The sequence below is a fragment of the Tarenaya hassleriana genome, unplaced genomic scaffold (genome assembly GCF_000463585.1).
Source record: "Tarenaya hassleriana unplaced genomic scaffold, ASM46358v1 Cleome4, whole genome shotgun sequence".
In the NCBI taxonomy this organism is placed as follows: Eukaryota; Viridiplantae; Streptophyta; class Magnoliopsida; order Brassicales; family Cleomaceae; genus Tarenaya; species Tarenaya hassleriana.
This window is the reverse complement of record NW_010966881.1, coordinates 5,799,059-5,806,079: the sequence shown is the minus strand read 5'-3', so window position 1 is coordinate 5,806,079 and position 7,021 is coordinate 5,799,059. Positions and strand designations below refer to the sequence as shown.

General features: G+C 32.8%; 1 pseudogene; it reads left to right on the top strand.

Annotated features, from left to right (window-relative positions):
- Window positions 1-1,991: 1,991 nt before the first annotated feature.
- Window positions 1,992-2,956, top strand: LOC104824296 (annotated as a pseudogene).
- Window positions 2,957-7,021: the final 4,065 nt, after the last annotated feature.

Here is a 7,021-nt window from a genome sequence, read left to right as displayed (position 1 = left end):
AAAACCCTAATTCGGAACGCGGAAGCCGCCGAGTTAACCCGAGCCAACTCGGACGTTGACTCAACCCCGAAGACGACTCAGTCGCGACTCGAACGAGTCACGGCCAAGACTCACCGGGAACCACCGGTTTTCACCGTTTCTCCCCCCCAGAACCCTAGACCTAACCAGAAATAGAGCGAACTCACCTCCTTGGACTCTGTACTCGGCTGAGTAACTCAGGCCGAGTCAGATCCGGAACCTACCTTCTCTAGCACCGCCGATCTGAGCTCCTCTGCCGGTGACCGTCGCCGATCTCGACACGAGATGGCTCCTGCTTCGCCGTTTCTCCACCGATTCGGTTCCTGAAACAGATGAAGACACCAGAATCAGAGAAGTCAGATCTGACCTTACCTCGGACTTACCTCAGGCGATTTCCGCCGCAGATCCGCCGAGCCTCGCCGTCAACCGGGCTCCTGATACCACTTGTAGAGTATTTCGACCTCGATCCCTCACCGATCTCTCCGATTCTCTCAAGAACAGAAAGAAAAACGAGACAGCGGAATAACGAGTTCAGTATCGAGCTCTAACACTCGATACCTACGTCTCGGGAAGAGGAACAGCGTTTGCTAGGGTTACACAAAGAGAGCTGCCGGAGATCGACCGGAAAATCGACCCCGAACACCGGAGAACACAAGTTCGCCGACCTAGAGAGAGAAACCACCAAAAAACCGAAAAACGCAGAAGTCTGAGACTCAAACAAACATTAGGGTTTCATTTACCCTAAAGAACCAAATGACCGAATTGCCCCTCCGCGTTTTGGAACCCTCTGACCGAACCCGAAGCTTTGAAACCTTCTTCTTCGCTCAGAGTATTTGCTGAAGACTCAACAATAATTTTCATTCCCTTCCTTCTCCGGGAGAAATCGGAGAAATTAAATGAAAAAAAGGAACCCTAGAATACTCCATTGTCGCAGTGTTCCATTTCATCAGGGCTCTGTTTGGGGATAGTATTGAATTAGGGTTTTTAATGGCGGCGCCGACGGCGATGGACACGGCGGTGCTGGACAATATAATGAGGCGGCTCGCGGAGATTTTTACCTTCGGCAGCCCAATTTGCTCGAGCTTGAGGCACCCATCAAGATTACTGGTATGGCGATGTTTCTGAACTCATGTTCAGTCGTAGATTCTAGGGTTTTTTTCCGTTCTGTTTGCGGGTTTGTTTGGATGGGGTTAGCTTTGTTTTCGTTTCGCACCGTGCTTCTATCTGAAGTTTTCTGTTGTTCTATCCATTGTCTCTGAATATTTTCGATCTTTGAACTCGAGCTCCACTAAGTTGATATTTAAGAAGTGTAGTGTTTTTGGGTAATGTTGTTGACAGTCAATGGTCTTCTTTATATTGTGCAAGTTTTCATTTCTTCTCAAAGCTTAGAGCTTGGAGGATAGGAGTGAAGTTCGTGGGCTGAGTGTTATTCATCGGAATTGAATGATGTGGTACATGCAGCTATATATCTGGATTCTGCGCATAACCGATGAACTGGTTTTGGGTCATTTGTGAACATTGCTTTATGTTTTAGAACGATAAGAGCCCCGGTCTAGAATTTGTTGGCTCTATGCTTACAGGCTCAGATTAGAGAGGTTATGTGCTACCAAAGTGTACGAGTTTATGTTGCAAGTTATATTGCCTAGGTAGGCGCCCGTCCACAGGATGGAATGTACAGCATAGTTTGTGTTCTAAATTTATGATGAAAAGGGTTTGCTGTAGAGTACGAAAACTAGTTGAGGGTACATGGGTATTCTATGATCAGAGGGATTATTTGTTATCAGCTGCCATTAGTTTACGATGGTTGCGAGGTCTTGAGTCTCAACAACACCGTCTTTTTTCCTTTCACTTGTCATTTCCGATATTGTTCATGTTCACTCATTGGAAATTTTCAATCTGTCGAATGGTTTTTCTGATTGGACGCTGTGCTCTGTTTCTTTTAAAACACGTGACATACATGGGCAGTGTAGTGATTCGCTGTGGCTGGTGGCGGCTTTCCTCATTGTGCCAATTATTTGTTTTTGGGGGGCTATGTCGACCGTGGCAAGCAGAGCCTTGAAATTATGTGTCCCTTACTTGTTTACAAGGTTAAATACCCAGAGAGCTTTTTTCTACTTAGGGTAAACCATGAATGTGCTTCTATCAACCGGATTTATGACTTTTTCGATGAATGTAAGAGGAGGTTTAATGTGAGAGTATGGAAGGTTTTTACAGATTGTTTTAATTGCTTTCCTGTTGTGGCACTTATAATAGATGACACGATATTGTGCATGCATGGTGTGGCCTTTCACTGGGCCTCGACCGCTTGAACAATATTAGAAGCTCGCCTCGTCCAACTGCAATACCACGCACATGACTGCTTTGGTCTGATTCTGATCCTGGGAGAGATGCCAGCCAAAGGATGGGGAATGAATGATAGAGGTGTTTCTTACACCTTTGGACCAGATATGGTCTCAGAGTTTCTGGCGAAACATGATATGGACCTTGTCTGCGGGGCACATTAGGTCGGTAATCTTTGTGATATTTTCTAAGTCATGCTCTGTTATATTGATTCTATTGTTCCGCGGTTCTGACAAGGTTATACACGTTTATTTTTTCAGGTCGTGGAGGATGGCTATGAGCTCTTTGCCGATAGGCAGCTTGTGATCATCAAACCATTGAAGATTGGGCTGGATACTGAGGGGATCTTATCGCGTGCGTGTGGTGAGAACTCTCGAGGAGTCGCATGGGATAGAAAACCGGGCAAATGCCCCGACCCCTGTAGTTATTCTCTTCTCTTCTCTTCTTCCCGGTTTTTATCTCTTGATTTCAATTTCGGGTACAAGGGTTTGAAATCTGGCTGTGGAAACTGTAGGAGGGCGTGTGGAATTATGAGTCGTTTATGATACTAGGCGAGACCCGCGCGATGCGCGGATGATTTTTTTAATCCATTATTAAATTGTATATATATACAGATTTAGTAAAAAACTAATATATATTCTTTGTTAGATTTAGGATAAATATTATCATAAAATTAAATTATTATAAAATATATATTTAAAGAAGTAAAAAAGTGAGAAAATAAGAATATCATTATGTAAACGGTTTGTAATATCTATATCAATGACATATTATGAATGTCCTATTGTTGTTTTGTTTTTTTTTTAATCTTTATAAAAATTTCATTTAGTTATAAGATAATACTAAAAATTATATTATTAAATATTTTAGTTATCTTTTATTTTTTTAATAGTTAAATTTACATATAGATTTTTATATATAAATAAATGCATTTTGGAATTTAAAAAACATATATGAACTTTCTAATTTTTTCTATGTTTCTGTATTAGTTTTAACTTTGTTATTTATTTAAAGGTTTTGATGACATATCATTGTCATATGTAAAAAGTATCATCATTGTCTCATAAAAAATCTATTCATAAAAATAAAAATATAAAAATATAAAATACATATGTATAGATATATATAAAAGTACAAATATATATATATATGTGTGTATGTGTATATGTATATATATATATGTATATTTATGTATGGATGTATATATGTATGTATATTTTGTATTTTTATTTTTTATGAATATATCTACATCTATATATATATATATATATATTATCATTGTTGCAATTTTCACAATTCAGAACCAGATGTTGAACTATATAAAAATATAAAAAGTAAAACTCATTTTAGGTTTTTCCTCCATTACTTTTGTTTCTCATATGAAATTTGTTGGAGATATTGTTAGGGCTGAGGACACGATTAGAAAGGAAAATATCTGAGATTGAGAAGAGAGTATCATATATATACATAAATATTTTCTTCGTACACATCCAAAATTGTATATTACATACATATGCATATATATTTTCATATATATATACAAAAGTATTTCATTTTTCGTTTAGAATGATTCTATTTAAATTTGGCTTTTGTTATATTTAAAAATTTTATTTATTTTTTTATTAAAAATAATAATTATTATATAAAAAATTGATTAAATTTATCAAAATTTCTCCCGACCTACCTCTATCCTTAGCAGTATTAGTTTCCTTCTCCTCCTTGGTCTCCTTGTTTTCCTCAGAGTTTTCTTGCCCTGGACATGAGCACTCTTATTCCCATTTTCAAACACGGGTGTTCTTCTTCCTAATCGGTATCCAAATGGCGTGACTACACTCTCGCAGAGGCCGCTGCATTCGCCTCCAAGAACGGGACCTTGATCGTCTACACCGTGAAGTAACCCATTTTTTCTATTACGAAAACTGTGGCTAGTAAACCCCTCTTTCTAAAACCCCATTTTCTCTATATGTAAATTCCATTAACCATTATCAACCAGCATGGTTGCGGAGGAACATAATCATACCATTCTTTTGACTATAACTATTCGAACATAACTAATTGGTGGAAATTATAGATATTGGATTGGAAGAGGTCGTCATAGCTATCCTATTCAACTACAATTTTGACGTGATCTGCAAGGGCAACCTCTGAAACGGGTTTCAACATAAAGATCGGAATCCTCCTCCAGAACTCCCCGACAGGGACATGTACCATACTCCCGGTGACCGATTCTAGCATCGGCAACACGATTACACTATTGGCTCTGCAGAATTTCACCCACGGACTTTGGTCGTGATGTGGGCGCGGTAGCAACCTAAACATCGACTTTTATAGCACTGAGCTTCGCATCTTATGGTTCTCCTTATATTCTTCACATGTAGTGGGCTAATGAATATGAAATTCTCTATTCTTCATCGTTTTTGGTTTTATTTTTTTTGTTTTACCAGTTACGTGATAAATTACAATTATAGTTTTAAAAACTAATTAAATTTTCTATTTACTCCAATATAACGTTTTCTCAATAATATAATGATTTATTTTTTATATTAAAAAACAAATAAATTTTAAATATAAATATAATCAAATACAAATTTAAATTTAAATAATATATAAAATAAGATTAAATTAGATTTGTATAGAATAAAGATAAGTGTTTTAAAATTAAACTATTGATATTTTCTTTTTTATGCCAAAGATAACAAAAAAATTTTGAACATAAGTGTATAAATGAGGCCAAAGATAACAAAAAAATTTTGAACATAAGTGTATAAATGAGAATAAAACTAAAAGCATTGTTTAGTATTTCATTATTTAATAGGTAATGATTTTCAACGACCAATAAGAATTAAACAAAATGATACATGGATGTTGATGTGTCTTTGCCAATAATATAATGTATTCCATTGGCTTCTAGTTTATACATTCTCGAATTTCTCCTTACAATTATATGAATTATTTATTTATATAGTTGTAATAAATTATTACACAATTATATAAATTGTTTGTTTGATATAGTGAAAAATATATATTTAAAATAAATTATTATAAAATCATCATTGTTTGTACAAAAGAATAAAATAATGAAAATATATCAGTTTTGTATGGATGATAGACTAAATATCAATAATTGTTTTTTGTTTTTTATGGTTGAATCTCACTCATATGTCGTTCAACGTTTTCTAGTCAGCAGAATTATATTGATCACACATTTTTTTAGAATAAAATTACGAAATTCCAAAAGCCAAAACAATCTCAAATGCAGAACTAAAATACTGCTCCATTTTAGTTTTGTTACAATCTTTTTTTTCAATTTTATGTCCATACGGTCGTTGCGCCTTTTTCGAAGTCAAGGTTGAAGCCAATTGGATTTCAAATATAAATTGTTTTCGTTAAATATAAATTACATACACAGAGTTGTATTTCAACGTCAAATACAAAGAAAGCCAACAAATTTTACCTATATATTTTTTATATTAGTGGAAAAAATAGCTAATGAAGATTTTAGTATATGAATACAAATTAAAAAATATATACATATGGGTTATAAAATAACACTAAAAATGATAAATTCTACAACAAAAAATATAATCATCGTGTACACATATATACCTAAATTGAAATTTATATATACATATACATAAATATATACATGTGCACATACACACACAAATAGATCTATATACATACATACATACATATAAATATACATATAAACATGCATACAAAACACACATACAAATACATTCATATACATACATATATACACACATAGATATACATATACACATATATATGTACATATATATAAATATATATACACATAAATACATCGTTATATATATACATATACATAATATTACATATATATATATATACACAAATTTTAAATCAATTAAATAGAAAATAGGAAAAAATACATATATACATACATATGTACATATACAAATATAAATACATATATACATATGTTTACATATTTTTTGTTAAATATGTTATCTGTCGTTTTATAGATACATACATATACACACAAATTAAAAATCAAATATAAAATATAAATGATAAAAAAGACACATGTATACGTATGTCTATACATACGTATACATACACACATAAATTAAAAATCAAATATAAAATATAAATGATAAAAAATATAAACACCCATACATATATACATATATATGTTAAAATATTTTTTTATTAAATGTGTAATATGTTTTTTTAACCTAATTTTCATGAGCCAAAATTAGTGGTAGTTTAATAATATATATACATAAATATATATACATACATACACACAGAAATTAAAAATCAAATATAAAAGATGAATGATTAAAAAATACATACATACAATTATATATACACACAGATACATACATATATATATATATATATTAATTTTTTATGAATTTCGGATATAAAGATAAACCATCTGTAAATATATATAATGTTAGTGAACAAAGGGAGATCGACGAAGACAACGTAATGATGCATCATACATACAAAATTTATGCGTATATATGATTTGAATACACATATATATTATCGATCATTTCTATTTTTTCCTTTGGCAAAATTTATTCTACATATATATTTTTTTTCGGCTGTACTCATTTATTTATATATATATAATTATTATTTTTCATATATTTATATATATATATATATA